General features: G+C 39.8%; 1 protein-coding gene and 1 long non-coding RNA gene across 7 annotated transcripts in view; one reads left to right on the forward strand and one right to left on the reverse strand.

Annotated features, from left to right (window-relative positions):
• Positions 1-402: 402 nt before the first annotated feature.
• LOC139676168 (uncharacterized) lies at positions 403-16,180 on the reverse strand. Of its 2 annotated transcripts, XR_011698611.1 has the most exons (5): positions 15,980-16,008; positions 13,870-14,005; positions 8,141-8,332; positions 5,884-6,118; positions 403-4,010 (listed from the first exon to the last, which is right to left on the reverse strand). It is a non-coding gene; the product is annotated as an uncharacterized lncRNA (long non-coding RNA). The 2 variants fall into 2 exon arrangements; XR_011698612.1 differs by lacking the exon at positions 13,870-14,005 and having other exon boundaries at positions 15,980-16,180.
• TTLL7 (tubulin tyrosine ligase like 7) overlaps positions 16,143-17,506 on the forward strand; it is a 62,015-nt gene continuing 60,651 nt past the window's right edge. For 3 of the 5 annotated variants that reach the window (XR_011698610.1, XM_071564834.1, XM_071564837.1), the window contains exon 1: positions 16,143-16,233. The gene's annotated coding sequence lies outside the window, so the exon portion shown is untranslated. The remainder of the gene's footprint in view (positions 16,234-17,506) is intronic. The other 2 variants (XM_071564835.1, XM_071564836.1) reach the window with 2 other exon arrangements.

Raw genomic sequence — 17,506 nt, forward strand, 5'->3', positions numbered from 1 at the left:
AAGCACATGCTGTCATAGCCTAATAGTGAATTCCCTTACTCTTGAAGGCAAGATTTTATACATAGACACTAATACACAATAAAGCAGATACTTCTAGGAAATTTCCAGTCACCTGAGACTGTGCAGCAGAGCACACTGCATGTGAACACTGGGCAGATTTAGCCAGTGTGTGGCTCTGCTTTGATAGTTGTACAAGCTGCCTGGATAATAGAACTACAAAGTTTTGGGAACACTTATTGGAATTATCTTGATATATTGCAGTTTGAGGTTTGATCAATGAACTTTTCAGTTAAGGGACTTTCTCTTGACTTTCTTCACCTTTACACTTGCATTATCCTTATCTGTGTGATACTGCTTGCTTCAGGGGAGTACCTTTGTTTCTGTGAGTAAAGAAGCAGTCTCTGAGGAAGCCAGGTCTTTATTGCTTTGAAGATTGGAAAGAAGACTTAGACATAGTGAGGAAATAACCTGCAAACCATTGGAGGCAGTCAAGCTGCTACTATTGAAGCTGCTACTTTTTCATTTTGCCAAAGCTGGAATCTGCGTTCTGTAGGCGCTTACCCAGAGGTTCAGTGAGTTATCGGTAATTCCCTCTGCCGAGGAAGGGCATGGAGATTGCAATGGCCAGATCTGCACCCAGAGGAGAAGTTAAGCATGGGAAAAGGAGAGGGTACTTCTGTCATCTATGATTTGGGTCACTCGTACAATGGCAAAAAACAGAAATCTGAGATGCTGTAGTGTTTAAATAAATATCTGAAGATCCTACATCAGATAGGTAAAGATCTTATCTCAGTTTTAACCATTTTTCCACACTCCAGCGATCATTTTCATTTTGGCCCGATTGAGTCTGAGTCAGCTGATTTTCGTCCAGGTGCTGACAGGCATTTTGATATCCTTGAGAAGACAGCAGCAGCATCACTAACAAATGAGATATGCTGCAGCATCTTTAGCATATTCTTGGTGTTACAGCTCATCCCTTCACTAGCAAATTATGCTGCATAGGCTGCATATGTGGGGATCCACCAAGGTCTAATAGTCATTATTGCCTTTTGGGATTTAGTGGAAAAGGATCAGTTGGTCATTGCATGTACTCCAGTAAAATCCTACATATACACGTCCAGCACCACCCATATATATATATATGTATGTGCACCAATGCAATGACACTGGTTCTTTAAAAAGCTCATGGTGTGAATGCACATGGAGCACTGATGGATTTGCATAAATGCATATACATAAATGCTCTCTTAATCAGAAATATAACAAATATAAGTCAACAGTGCTGTGAAACAATAAATGAACCATTTCTGTGGTCCTAGCATTACACATCTAGGTGAAGATAACAGAAACAAGGACTTAGGACTGGACATTTGTATTATCATTCACACCACTTACTCAAGTTATGCTATAATAATAAGTTAATATTCGTTTATTAATTGCAAAGCATACCAGTGTAGTATAGATTATAGATGTTATAGATATATAATTACTTAGCATTCAGACTGTCAACTTATTCTAGCTCTAATCTTCAGTTTTCTTACATAAAATCCTTTTATGCTGAAATGCCTGATATCACTGCTCATACAAAAGTAGTTTGTTGTCTTTCAACTCAGTTGATTCAAAAATCAAATCATGCAAATATGAAAAATGTTTGTTATGTTAAAATATTTCACTACGACTGCAATCAAAAACTTTCAAATTTCATTTACTGATCTGTATGAGATTTTAAAAAATATCTATACTCAGCTCAGCAGTTTTAGAACTGTACACCTTTAATGATGTAGTTTCAGTGACTCCCAGCAAGTTTTCATCCATGTGTCTACATATTTGTTGGGACATATCAATTAGGAATATCCTAGTAAGACCAGTCTTATTCTCTGATAAAGCCTAAAGCTCTGTAGCAGAGGTATAGTTCCCTCATGAAACTCACATATTTTACTCTATATAGACTTAGAACTAAAAATGAGAGGATCATTTCAGGACAGAAAAGATAAATTTCTGCTAGATCAAAGACTCATGTGCTTTTAGTAGAAATCACCTGTTCATACAGTAATTACTTCTGGAGCCACATATCATTTCACTCCATAATAATTCTGATTTCTAGATGATACAGCAGCATTTCTGTAGCAACTACAGCAGTTGTTTTCAATACATATTTGAAACAAGTTACTAAATTTAAATCATTACACATCTTCATTTTCTTCTCTCACATTTAAGGTGTGCCTGCATTGCAAGGGATTGGCATATACAGATTGATGGCTTTGCCCATCTGCCCTGATAATTCTTACCCTGAGGGTGTAGGCTCTGCTCAGGTTATGAATATGTACCTGCCTTAGTTGTAGTTCTCTCTTTATGGCCAGCCTGCCTTAGCATTGCAGGAGTGCCTGTAAACTGCAGGGCTTGCATACCAAATTAGTCTGCTCTTCCCAAAATCCCACATTCCTGCATCTTTGAATACCCCTGGCAGCCTCCTTCTCTGCTCCTAAACATTCTGATATATTTGGCATTTAACTCTTTGTTTTCCTTTCGGGTTGTTCCAGGCTACTGGCACATCTCCCGCTCTCAGCTAACCCCTGCTCTGCCAGCGTGGGATGTTTTTCTAGCAGGTTGCTAACGTGCCAAGAAGCATATGTATCTCTTTGTGAATATGGAAGATATTTTCCAAATTTTACAGCTTCTGACCCAGAAACAGGAATATTCATCACTGCAGCATAATTTCAGACCTGCCAAGAATATATCAATTATGTCATGTAGGCGTGCTAAGGGAAACGATGAAAGCAGGAGTACAGCAGTTTCCTCTGCTCCCTGTACCAGCTACACAGACAGCAATAAACTACATCCTTGTACAGCTAAGGCCAACTCTATTGATGCCAAATTCCTGTTGAGGACCCACCTACTTGGAGAGGAGTAAAATGTCTTACATCATGTTTCCACAATATCTGAGATTGCCAGCCCCTGAATCCATGATGAAATTAAAGCAACTTGCCCAAGAACTTGTTCTGCCAGATCTCCTGAAAAATGTTCTTCAATGCCCTTCAACTGTGAATCCAAATGGAATCTGGAGCCTCAGGAAAGTGTTCCACACATCATAATTTTGAAGGACATTTTGGTTCAAAGGAGGGAGTCTTAATTAAGGGAAAATTGGGCTTTCTTCAACATGACTAGGTAGACTTAGAGCAAAAAGCTCCAAAGAAAGTTTACTCCAGCAGCCAACACTTCACCACTGCCACCCTTCCTTCTTGGCACGGGATGTTTCCCAAATGTTTCCCAAGATAGCCACTGGTCAAAAAAGCCCCATATAAACATGAAAGCAAAGGCTTTATGTATCCCCTTATTGATTTTTAATTACAGTTCACCACAAATCTCTTAAGAGCCCGAAAGTTGCAAGGTGGGATTTTTTCTGATGTTTTAAATCTTCTCTAATGAAACAGGTACTATGCTTTTTCTGTCAGTATTGGCCCTTGGCAAGAGAGCATTTTATCAAATTTTCTATGGATGGGGGCTACATATTCATTTGGAGGAGGTGGCAGATGCCTCTTATGATCAATGTGGTGCTGAGTAGACATGTTTTTTTCAGAGATAAACTATAGACTTCCTTAATGGGCAAGTCCAGCTGCTCAGTCCTTGGTCTTTATCTCCTCCAATCATTCAGCAGAGTGGGTGTCGCCTCTTGCTATCGGCCAAGGAGCAGTTTTTTCAGTTGTTTATAATTGTTCTGCAGATTATTTCATATTTGTAGAGGATACTGTCTGTAAATTTGTGATTCAGAAGAAATTGCTAATTACTGTTATGGAAGATTCACACTGACCTGTCTATGTAACTGGTTTTGTGATCCTGTTGTAGGATCCAGCTGCCATCAGGCTAATTTGAAAAATTTCCTTATTTACATTAAGAGAAGTCAATGATCTTAAAGGCCCTTTTCTGATCTAAATAATGCTATGATTCTGTAAGTCCTTTGCTTTTCTACACAGGTGGTCCAGGTCTTTCAAGTCCATGGTATGTTCCTCAACCTAAGAAAAGCAAGATATTTTACATTGTCTCGATTTGCTGCATTTATGAAAAACTGATTTTGTACATATTTAGTAGAGGAAAACAAACAAACAAACAATTACACATTTTTTCTTGTATTTTTAGTATTTTAGCAACATACTTGTATTGCTGCATGTGAATTATAGAAGGAATGAAACATAAATCAAAATTGATTATATAGTTGTCTGACATTAGATTCCAGTTTATTCACAGAGATTTGAATAGAAATTTGACTACTGGTGTAGTCTGAGTTATTAAAAATGCATAGCTGTTTAGAAACCTATACAGTAAACCACTTTCAGGGTAGTTGACTTAATTATCTGCATGCTTACCATAATTGAGAGGGGATCAATATTATACTGATGTTTATTTGTTCTTACTTTATATTGAGACTCTGAATCACCTTCTACAGAATAAAGATTAAAAACAAAAATAGTAGTGTTTTTTAATTTATCTTCTCAGAGAGAAGAGATTCTACAGAGATCTCCAAGTTAATTACAGCTGTTAATTTAAAGTAGACTAAACTATATTAAATGCTTCAGTATCTATTTTTCTTCAGAATTAAAAATGACCTTAATTCAATTTAGCCTAACACTCTGGAAGTGAAATATGCTGGGTTAACTGAAGGTCATTTAAATTCTGACTAGGAGAGTTCACACAAAGAGTTCACCAAGCTTTTGTATATACTCTGCATCCAGTAAGTGAGGAATGATGAGGAAGTAAGTCACACACCTACATCTAAGCTTTACTATATTCTGCTCAAATGTATGTCCTCTAAACTGTGTCCCACTCTCACTGTATTGCATAAAAAAGTTTAGCTAAAAAGGTTCTTAATGCATAATCAGCTCTTCTGCTGTAGTATCTTTAGTAGTGTCATCTAAAAATAGGAAAACAATCTAAGATGGTTTTCCTGGTTTATTATTTATTTCTAGAAGCATATATTTTAAACAGAAAAAAAATAATTTTCATAAACCTGTAATTCTACCCACTTGTCTTTCTACAGCCTGTTGATTTCCTCTTAGCACAGTTCCTAGAAATACTGGGAGTTGAGCACATATGCCTCACTGAAGGCAGGATGTCCCATTTGCTGTCATGGTTATTATTTCTTTTGCACACACCATCTTTTGCTGCAAGTGTCTTCTATTTTAAAGAAAACAGTGATCCAAGGGAGCAACATGCAGTTTGTTCATGGTTCAGACCCCTGGCATTTGCAGCCAAATTAATACAAGCTTTGGCTTAATGTTCAGCTTCTTCCATCTGCTTTATTTGTGTTGTTATTCCTTCCTCGTGATTTCAATCTCTGTGTGCTTTTCTGCTTCTAATATGTGTGTCTTATGGTATTTTGAGCACTTGGTAATATCTAAGGTTCCAAAACACTGTCCAGTCCAACACTTATTCAAGTGCTAATATCTTGGTGGATTCTAAATTGCCTCATCTGGAATCTGCCTCTCCCAGGAGTCTATTTCTGTATTATTTGCTCCACTTTCTGTTGAAAACCAGTGGCTTTTTAAAGGTGAAAGGGTTTTTTAAATTCTTTTCCATTATGCAAATCTTGACTAGCTCTTACCCTAAGGCTGGCTAATGCTATGCTTTATCATACACCTCTAGGAGGTAAAATTGTCACCCCAATCTTATAAAGTATAAGATGCTTTTAAACCTTAAGGATCAAAGCAAATGGCATTTATATGCTTCGTTTTTATTTAGAATGCAACACTTTTTTTTTGGGAACAGCTTCATGAATATCCTCCTTCTCTTGGATTTCTCAGAACTGTTAAATATGCCAAATGCATGAGCTCTTGCTATTTTCAGAAGGAAAACCTCCTTCTGATAGACTTGCTTTTAATAAACACTTACTGCTTCCAGATGTACACTGAAGTTCTTGCCTTCTTTTCCAGTAGTTTCTGGTATTGCCAGAGTCTGAACCTTTAAATGCTTCCATTTCTTCTTAGTGTCTTTTCTTGATTTCTTTTTATTGCTAGTGCCATAAATGAGGAATCGTTCCAGGCTCAGAGGGTTTCAGTAGATATTCTTTAATCGTTTGTGTCTGCAGTGCCTTTTCCTCATAGTTTTAAGTCAGAAAGCTAAATCTCTGAAAGAACATTTAGACCAGTAACCTTTCATTAGGAGAAATAATAAGGAAAAATATTATCATATTCATAGGTGAGAATCTGTTGGAAAAAATCCATACAAGAAACAAACGGTAAAAGCCACTTTGCATATGAAAAAATGCAGCTAAGAAAACAGTTTATAAAGTTAATTTACTACTTTTAGATTGGTTTTGGTTTGTGTTTGACTGCCAAAGCTAGAAGAAGAAATATCTGTGGTGCTAGCCAAGTAGAACATATTAATCCTCATTAGCACAAAGAAGTGGTTATTTCAAGTATTAATGCAAATGTAAATGTAAAAGCTTTTCCCTCTCAACTCCACGATCTGAGAAGCCATTGGCAGAATGTGCTTTCATATTAGTAGATGTTCGGTGTATTTGGTAGATGCATGACTGATTCACCAAGAAAGGGAAGTTGAATGTTTTCAAGCATTTTTTTAAATCTTACAAAACAGAGAACTTTGACTTCTATTTGCACTTAATCCAAGCCAGATTTTCTTTTAGCTCAGTTTCACATCTGAAATGCTGAGGTAATTTTCTCATAATAGTTGAAATAAATGCAGTGCTTCCAGTGAAACTTTTTTTTAAAATCCATATTAAAAGATGGTAACCACGTGAAATACAGTTTTTGCACATGAACGTGGAAGACAGGGCTTTTTAATTGATATTAAGTATTATGATTTTAATCATCACATTTACAAGAGAGAGTTCCGGAGTAGACCAATTCCCAGTGTCTACATATAAAAATTATCCTTAAGCATTTCTCATTTCCAATGCTGTAATTCCTCTCAAATAATTTCATGTAAAAACAACCAAACAAGGGCTCTAACAGAAGATCTGTAGAAATCTGACTTGCTTTAGGATAATGTCTGCACTTATTTGTTATGTTCAGGTGCAACATTTTAACTCAGAGGTGATGGGATTTTATGTGTAGAACACTTGAAATAGCTGCTTTTTTGTCCTTTGATATCTCCCCTCAGGAATGTTGCCTTCTGTCTACTTTATGATAATAAAAGTTATCCTGCGATTTAAATATAATTTTTTTTGTTCCTCCTAGTTTTACTTCTTTTTATTGCTAACAGAAGACATTTCCATTCCTTCCCAAGAAATGTCCTTTTCTGTACCCCAAAGACTTCATTCATTAGGCTCACACTCCTCTTTCCCCTTTTTCTATCCCTTTCACTTACTTACATTCTCTCTCCCACCTTGTTCCATTTACTTGCCCTTTCCCATCACTGTACTGCAGATTTACTACCAGAGTTGTTATTTTGTAAGAGTTCACAAACCTGATGGAATTCAGCAGCACAGTTTGGTGGTGTTCAGCATCCCTTTTCTCCTCCAAATATTTGGTACATTAAATCTTATTTTCACTAATAGCATTGAACAAAGATGCAGGAATGACTAAATCAGCCAAGGCCCTTCCTGGTCATTACTGAAAAAACAAACCAGATTTCTCATCCTTTGGCACACACAAGCAGGGACAAAGGCCATAAAAGCCATTGCTGAGGAGAAAATATTTTTGTGAAGTCCCAAATGAAATCTTGATTTCTTCATACTCAAATGAAGTTTGCTGCCAGTGACATCAAGATGTTCCCTGCAACACAGGGTCTGGGTGGGTTTTCGAGTTTTGTGCCTGTTACTCCTCTTAAACTATCTCAAAGAAAATACTTTACTTGCCTCCTCTCTCATTTCTGCAATAACGGTCCAACAACTTATCGAAAAGACAAAGAGTATAAATAGCCACATTCATTCTGTCAAAGTTACCATAGGATGGTATGTTAGACATGTTAGAATTGGTTCCCTTGACTAAATAATTTATCCCTATAATTTCTTAGAAATGCTAAATCCAGGCTGCAATTACTCTCCTTCAGTTTAAAACACTTTCCATAAGGAAGACAAGAGAAGGATTTTTTCTATTCACTGGCTGTTTGAAGCAGGAGCTAAATGGTTTGTATATTGATCCTTTAACATGCAAGTATTAGTAACACGATCAATGCCAATACTTACCATTTATGCAGTGCTTTTTCATCCACAAGTCTCAGGGTTAGACAGTTGGATGAAGGAAGCGGATTCTGAAAGTTTCAGTGGTGCTAGAGAGCAGCAGTCTGATGGCAGCTGGAATCTCAGGGACGAGGGAGCAGAAAGGCTGGAGGAGGTACAGGCAGAGCAGCAGGGACCCCTGGGCAGGGAACCTTCACCCTGCCATGGAGAGAAGAGCAGTAAAGGAATGAAATAGTGCAGGACACCAAAGAAGGTTTGAAAATGGCAGAGAGAGGAAAATGAAGCCAGGAAAATTGGAGCACATACATGTGCAGAAGAAAGGAGAACAGATTAAATAATTATGGAAGAATTGTAGAACTTGCCTCATGTAATAGAAAAATATTCAATATGATCTTTTCAGAAAGAGAAAGGGAGGAGATAGTAACCTATCTCACTTGGTGAAAGAAAGTGTTGCCTATGGCTAGGAGAACCTGTGATTTTGTTACAGTCTTGCCAATACATGCACAGTCCAGGCTCATCTCCATCCCTGCCTATGTCTGCTCCAATGTGGTGCTGTCCTTTCCCTGATGGCTCTGAGTGGAGTAATTTGCAGACTTCTGGTCCAGACACCATCTTTTAATATATGTTTGGAGAGCTGCATCACAATAGGGGTCTAATTTTAAATGGGGTCTCTGTTTCCTACCATAATTGAAATAATAAGTCATAATCACACAATAATGTTGCCACTATTACTTATTGGTCAGAAAAATGTAATGAGATAATAAGGAAATGTAAATTATGTTAATATTATCTGTTATATAGAAAAAAATTACAATCCATAGTCTGAAACTAAACTCCAAATGTCTTGGTAAAGTATAATTGTAGTAGTCTTTTGTTTCTTTGCTATAACAAGCAGTTGTACCAAAGGATTTGCTAAAAATTCACAGAGTTCTCCTACCCCAGGCTCTGTTACTCCACAGGCAGGGCGCTCTGCAGAGTTCCTTTCTTGGTGATTTTGGAGACTATAGCACAGTCAGGGTAGGTCCCTTTAAATCTCTCTGTTTTATCTGGTTGCCTGGGACAACCCCTGCAAACATCAGTGGAACTATTCGTGGTCTTCAAAAAAGCTGAGGACCTTGAAGAGAAACTGGGTTATTTGGGGACAGACAGATCCTGTGTAACCACACCTGTATGAGCAGACACACAGCTGTGCACAGACTTACTGTGCACATTTCTTTTTGAATGCTTTATGCTTTTAGAGTCAATTTTAATCTGTGATATATGGCAAAAATAAACATGTTTTTTGTCAGCAGCTTTTTTTCTTTTTTTATTTCCTCCTGTTGTCATAGAAGTATTTACTGATTAAATGTTTATATTTAATGAAAGAAGAATATCAGAAAGAATGCTCTGACTATACATAAGTGACAATGCCACTTATTTTATTTTGATAATGTGCTTTTATTGTGCCTTTTGTGGTGATAGCTTTAGAAAGGTGAAAAACCTTTTAGAAAGTTAATTAAAAATACTGGGGAAATTCAAATAAGAGGGAAAATGTTACCCTTTGCAATATGAGTTGCCATTAGACATGACAAATACAGGGGTTATATATTTGCTAGCTGATAAATATTTCAAAGCTTATTCTTACTGATATGAAACAGCAAGTTCTATCTTATACAGAATTCTGAAGAAATAAAAAAACCTCAAAACAACAAAACCATCTGGGAGTTCTGTGTCCCTGATACTTCAGAACTCATTTTTCCTCCCAGATAATGTTTTAAAATGAGATTAAAAGTTTATCTGGTTTGCCTCCTCTCCTGGCAGTGTTTCCATACAGCAAGTTGCTTCAGAAAATTATTACTATTGCTGCTGTATGTTATTGTTAAAAGTAGTAATCTAATTTATTACATGAGTGCTTTTCTGGCTTTAAAATGTTATATCCCTCCCTTTTATTGCTGTCTATGGAATAATTGCTGTGGGAAATATGTAGGCAGGTGAACTTGGTCATAGATGAAAACAAATTAACTTGGAACTCCATTTTAAGTCTCTAATATTTAAGATTAAAATCTCCATTTAGTTTGTGTTAATATTGTAGCTCTACAAAACTTGTATTCAGTATAAAAATATACCTCTAAATTTTTAGCTATGAAAATCTCTTATTATTTCACATATAAAACCTGTGGGTTTGTGATTAGATGATGAAAATGTCTGAAGTAGTAACTTTTTTAGACTAAACTGAATATTAAATTATTTGGAAGTTTTGGTTGAATTCTGTGAATGTCATTCTTCCCTTCAATTTTTCTGAAAGAAGAAAAGGAAGGTAAAACAATTTTTGCTTATTTAATCCAAATTCATGTCATCTTAAGTCTTACTTAGTCTTTCGGATGAGAACAGAGTAACTGGAAGACATAAATGAGTCAAAATAGGGTAAAATGCAGAACAATTAAATTGAATGTGAATTTGAATCCTTTGTGACTGTGGCTGGAACTTTGAATGGTGAAACCTTCATGGAGCTGCAGATTCCAGTGCATTTTTTACGAAATATGAACCGTCATTTTTCTTCTACTGTGTTGCAGTAGACTTTTAGTCTGACATAGAAGTAGGATGGGACTTGGATTGTAGCAGACCCTAATCTGCCATTGTCTGCTCTGGATCATTGACTGAAAAACTCTTATTTTTAACAGAATCACTGTGCTTTAAAGAAGTAACTGTTAATATTGGGCTATCTGTTCTACATTGCATCCTAATCATTATCTTAAAGAGGGATAAAACAGATTTCAAGACATGAGCTATTTTTTGGCATGGAAATTCACATACACTCAGTGAGATAATTTCATAGTGTGCTATTCCACGAGTCCTAATTCCACATGTTTCAGTTTATTTTATAATTTTTGTTAATAGTTCCTCTTGGTGAATACTACACAATAGAAACAAATATTCAGTCTCTAAAATTTACAGGACTAGAGCAAATAGAGATTATTCAGCCTGTAGAAAATGTTCCCTATGTCAAAGTATTCTTAGCTGTCCAGCAAGTTAACCCCTATGTTGTTTATCCTCTCTAGAACCAGAAATTCCTGTTGTAAATAGCAAGCAAGATTTAATTGAAAGGGTAAACAAAGCTCTACTGCTGAACAAGGAAGTTCCTTCTACGCTCCAAATTAAATCTCATACACCTATCTAGACAAATATTGGTTAATATGAGATATGCAGTACAAAACTTCCTTTTGCAAGATAATACAAAAGGTAAAATCCTACAATCTGTACTACAGAATTTCAAATAAAATAAAATAAATAAATAAAATCTAAGGTTCCTGAAAAGCCCGTTGTGTCAGGGCACTGAGGGCATTAATAAGTCTTAAAGGCCCTGATGAACCTCAGGTGGAACCTCCCCATACTCATGGGCTCAGGAGCTCTATTTAAGTTCAGTCCTGAAATCTTAGCTCTTATTATAGCAGTGCCAGAGGAGTGCTGGTTCCCTGTGGAGCCACAACAGAGTTGTGGCTCATGTACCTCCTCAGCCTGGATTTAGGCCTGTCTTATTGTGATAGATCTGCTTGGTAATTGCTGGACCTTATCCTTGTCTGTTGACTGACTTCCTGGCCTGGCCCTGGACGTGCCTTATCACTGATATTGCTGTATGATATGGGTTCTTGGTTGAGTCTGTCCACCATCTCCAGGTCTGCCTTGCTTGGACACTGTGGGGCTGCTCTCTGGAATTGTGGGAGCTCTCTTGCCTCATGTTCTCTTAGCAAGCAGCCTTTCTCCTGCTGTCTCCTGATATGCTGCATCTTTATAATACAAATCTCAAGTCTTAAATGTTCATTTCATTTGCAGAAGACTGAGACTGCTGCATGTAGCCCAGACACAGTGAATACTTCCATTCAGTGCCTTCTTATGTTCTGTGTCTCTTGTGTGCAGAGTTGACCCAAACAAAACATGGCCTGAACTAAAGGGGCCCCATTAAGCTTGAGGGTAATTGACTGTATTCTGTGGATACCCTTGGTGTTATGGTATCTGCTTACATCAGTACTGAATTTCACCCAGAGCATGTCTGGAGTGATGAGGACTATAAAAAGTTATTGTATATGAAATGCTATGCTATGTCAATATCATAATGCTACAGCTTGTAAATTCACATTGATCTATATAATAAAAGATATTTACAGCAGTAATGAACTCAATCAAGTGCATGTTTGCTGACATATAAAAAAATAACAAGCCATCTTGCTGGGCATTTGATTTCCAGGAGATAATCCCAGACAGTACTCTGAAGATTAAAGAGAGAGAAGATAAGAAGCAGGCTGGCAGTATCTGTCTGAAACACCATCTCCTATTAGCAGGTGTTGGTGCTGCTGGGAAGCTGTTGCATGGATTTTGCCTACACATTGAGTAGATGGCTTATAAAAGAAATGGGTGTTGCTTTTTGAAATAAAAACTATGTATGGGCTGAGAAGTCTTGTAGCAAGAATCCTAAGGGAATACATAGGATAGGGAGGGAAGTTGAGCTGAAGTTGTTTCTTCATTGTTAGTGTTTCTAGTCCAACACTGAGAAAGGGGGGGATCGACAGCACAGACTATGTTTGGACATGGCTTTATAGCAAGTGGGAAAATGCACCTGTTTAGAAAAGCATAATTATCTATTTAATAAATATATTCTAAGGTGAATGTTGTGCAAACAGAAGAAAATGGTGGGATTGGCTATTATTCCTATTATACATCTACATTCTTGTTCTGTTTCAAAGCTTTTGAACTTCATGATTGCTGCTTTAATGTTTTAAAGTCTTTTTGGCATTTGCCAGTGCTAACAAAGATAGAATCTGTTTCAGTAGCAGAGGGAAAATGCAACTTCAAGTTTTCTGGCCCATATCAGACAGTGAATCCTATTGCAGCTTTCTAAGCTGATGGTTGAGTGGGCAGGAGAAATAGGTTTACATTTCAAAGCCTATTTTGTGACTTTGTTCAAAGCCCAGTGTTCTTTAGAGAATTTAATTATCCTCTTTGTAATCTGAAGACATTGTGTTTACTGACTTTTGAGATGGACCACATACACACAGCATTACAGTGCTCATAATTATTCAGGGTGTCTGTTAGTAGTAACAGGAAAGGTGAAATAGGAACTATGCTCAAATAAATCATCAACCTTTCTCTGAAAGATAGAATTGATCCAATTGCCCCTGTCATTCTTTTACTGTAACAAATTCCTAAAGGGACATGGACAGAAAAAAATACGAAAAAACTTGGGAAATCCATAGAAATATGTAATTTCAGAGAAAAAATATTCTTCCTTGTCTCTGGTTTTCTGTTTTGCCTATGTTTGTTTATTTGTGAAATTCATAAGATAATCTTCATGACATATAAAAGGTATTTTTATTACTAGTTCTATTTACAGTAATTATCTAGGCACATCTGTTCTCAAGTGCATCAATGTTCAATATTTAAACTAGCTCAATATTAAAAATAAAACTCTATTTAATGATCCTAATTAAGCATCTGTGCATTTAATACCCTGCTTTGGTTTCTTACTACATTTGGTTAGCTCTAATATTTCAACATGGAGGTAGTGAGTACCATCTACTTTCAGAGTGATTCAGAATGCAGATCGCATTAACAAGGGTAAATCTGATCTGCTGCTGGGAAACAACTAAAAGCATGTTCTGGAAAACACTAATGCCTCCTAGGAATGGAGATGAGAAAAAGCATTTATACTGATAGGCTCTGGCCTTTACTGGCCCCCTGTATCACAGGCTGTGATTTCCCACCTGAGACCAACACGTGTTTCCACCAGTTCTCCTCTGGAAAGGGGAAGCATTAGCTGCACATTGGAAGGAAGGGTGTCAGGAAAAGCCTGCCAGAAGCAGAGCAGGGCACGATTGTACTGCCACTCTTCAGGTTTGCCTGAGAAGAATAAAGCAACAGTTGGGTACAATCTCTCACCGTAAACTTCCATCTGTGATTTGTTGCTCTTTCCAGGATAAAATAATTCACTCAGCAGAGGTGTGCGCCTCCCCTGAGAGTACAGAGACCTGATTTAGGGTATGAAAGGTGGACATACAGTTACAAGAAAGCTGTAGGCCCAAAGCAAGCTTTGACCCAGGGATAACATGCATTGCATGTAGAGCTTCTAAATAGTTTCATCTGCAGTCAGTGGCAGCATTCCAAGTGACTAAGGGAAGGAGAATCAAACCTTTCCTTAGGAGTATCCTGTAACACAGCTTTCTCACAGCTGTGTGAAAATAATGAATGCTTACGTGGGGTCCAGCTTAGATCCATTACTTTATCATAGGATTTCTCTCATTAAAATTTAGATCTGTTACTACAAACACCTCACCTACACAAACAAGCATGTGAGTTTCCATCATGTTTGTGGGTAGAAATTATATCTTTGCTTTTTTTTTTTTTTGACAAGCTCAACAAAGGCTTGAGTGGTAAACAAATGATAATTTCTCCATATCACTAAAACCCACAATATAAACTGTAATCAAACCCAATGAAAAATACAATGTCTGTAAGAAATAAATTCTTCAACTTTACAAGCTATAAATTGATATCACACAAGGAAACGATCTGACATCTCCCCAGGATGTCCTAAAGGACTTTTCATGTGGCTTTCTGTCCTAAACAATCATTTTAGTATTGGCAAGAAGCCCACAATCTGTTCTTATTAAGTATCATCTTACCTTGCAAAATGTTAAAGTAGAACAAAAAACTTAATGCTGATCAAGTTGCAATTAAATTTTCAATGAACATTGTTTAATATCGTGAAACTTTCTTTCTCCGTTCAAGTTCTTTCTCACAAAGAAAATAAAACTTGAAACTAAGCCGACTGAATATATTAATTTCTAATTGCCGTAGAAAGGTATCAGTAGAGATACTCATGGAAGGCCTACTTTAGCCAAGAGATTGTGCAGAAAAGATTAGACTGGAATTGGTTTTAAAAATATCTGGTGGTGAGAAATGTGTGATGTAAGAATGTAACACTATGAACAAATTAATTAATTGATAAAATAGAAGAAAACCCAAGCTTAGCCAGAATAAGTCAAAAAAACATTACAGCTTGTTTTATGGCAAACTAATTCAGCCTAAATCAAATGCCACAGTGACATCCACTGCTTGTAAATCAGGCTCCTAACCTTGACAAACGCTGAGGATACTGCTTAATCTATTGAGATAATTAACTAAATTTCAGTTGGGCTTTTATTATCTATTCTTAACATTTTTTGGAAAGTTTTTAATTTTTTGACAAAAAAAATTAACATATTTCTCTCTTTTCTTTAATGCGTATATCTGATTATGTCACATGCCTTATGCGATGATGCAAAGTATGTCAGGAGCCCGAAATGGCTCTTTCAGAGTGCCAAACAGCGGGTTGTGCGCACGGGAGGGCAACCTTTGCCTACGGGCCAGAGGGGAGGAGGAAAACCGCGGTTCGGAACGGAGTGGGGTGGGCACGGGCCGGGGCCGGGGCCGGGCAGGGGCTGAGCGCGGGGCTCGCCGGCAGCTGCACCCGCCCCGGCCCCGGCGCACCCCGCGGGGCTCGGGGAGGCTCCTCGGCCGGGCAGTGCCCGCCCCGCCCCGGCCCGCGGCAGCGCCCGGCAGCGCTCCCGAAGCGCTTCCCGCACTCGGAGCCGGTCCCCCGGCTCGGAGGGGTCCGAGGGAGCGGCCGCTGCCAGCGCGGAGACCCGGGCCGGGCGCTGCTCGCGCGGCCGCCGTGTCCGCTCGCGTCCTGGGCAGCGAGACGGCGCGGGCCGCTCCACCGCGAGTGGAGGGGGGCACACCGACGGACCGGCAGCGCTGCCCCCGCCCGCAGCGCCGAGGGGCCCCGCTCCGCGGACACCACCCGCCGCCCTCCGGCGCTCTCCTCTCACGTACCTGTGTGGGAGGACTCGTCCGGCCCCGCCCCGCCCCGCCCGCCTGGCCGCCGGCGGTGCCCCCTCGCGGGGAATGGTTTGTCCCAGCTCCCTGCCGTAACCTCCCGCTCCTCCTCCTGCCCGTGCCTGGCGCCGATGCTTCCCCCCGGGATCGCCGCTCCCGGAATCGCCGCGCCGCGCCGCCCGTGAGGCGCAGCACGCACCGCCCGGCAGCACCGGGAGCGCTCCGGGACCTCTCGCCCCGCGCCCTGACAGGTGAGATGAGAGTGAGGGAGCCGTGGGGCGCTCCCCCACGCCTCTGCTGCCGCCCCCGAGGAGAGGCGGCGGAGCGGCGGCCCGCCGTGATTCAGCATCGCCCGTGGGGAAGAGCAGCCCGGCCCGGCCGGGCGGGCTGCGGGGCTGCGAGGCAGCCGCGGGCGCCGGAGCAGGGTCTGTCCCCGGCTCGGGGCAATGCTCCGTAACGGGAGCGCGGGGAAGTGCCGGCAGCCCCCGGCTCTTCCCGGGTGCCGCACGGCCCGGGGCAGGAGGAGCAGAGCTGCTCGCCGGGGCCACGGGCAGGTGCGGCGGGACCGTCCGGGGGCAAGGGCAGCGGCCCCTCGGGAAGTTTCCTGAACGCTGCGGGCAGCCCTCGCGCAGGGAGGGAGGATGACTGCGCGTGTCGCAGTGTAAGGAATAGGGAGCCAGGAGGCGTTTCAGGATTAAAGGTATTAATTGTTTCTTCTCGCCCCTATCCCCTCGAATTTGTGCATGCGAACTCCATCATCTATGCGGGTAGTGTTGCACGTACGGCCGGGTCTCTTCAGAGCCAGTTAAGGTTAAAAAGGGATCGTCTTTTGGCAGTGGTACCCGGTGGAGGCTGAAATGTAGAACAAGTTAAATCTCTCGAGATGCAAATCAAATATCTTCCTGTGCTTTTCTGTGGTTAGCTAGAAGCCCATAATCGGAGGGGTCTTTTGAATTTCTGATGCTGAAACCACATATAATTGAAAGCAAAAGGGGAAAGCAATTGATCCTGGAATTTGAACGTACTGCCAAACTCTGAGAAACTGACTTATGGTCTCAATCAGTATTGATCGCTTTTGTGCCTTTCTTACGTATTTGCAGTTTGAGTACCAAAATTAGATTTAATGCTTTCTCAACCCCCCTCTAAACCAACCAAACATGCATATTCCTGCCACCCCCACCCCACAATTCAGCATACTTTTCTGCCTAAATCCCTCATTAATTTTATGTACCATGGTGTTAGTACCTACCTAAATAATATTCAGAGAAATCCTGCTGGTTCTTTCCATGCTTGAAAGAGTAGAAGTACGTTTCTCTATTGGAATTGCTTGTCCCCCAAATTCTAACAGTATCTCAATATATACAGTGACTTGGCATCTGTAGGACTTTTGCCTGTTTTAAGTGCTGCAATGTGGGTTTGAATAGAAATAAGATACGTGTCAATGCTACTTTGAACAAAAAAATGTCAGAAGCAGTTATGCCAGGGGTTTTCCTATGTGATGAGTTACTATAATGTCTCTGATGA

The sequence above is a fragment of the Pithys albifrons genome, chromosome 10 (assembly GCF_047495875.1).
Source record: "Pithys albifrons albifrons isolate INPA30051 chromosome 10, PitAlb_v1, whole genome shotgun sequence".
NCBI classification, from domain to species: domain Eukaryota; kingdom Metazoa; phylum Chordata; class Aves; order Passeriformes; family Thamnophilidae; genus Pithys; species Pithys albifrons.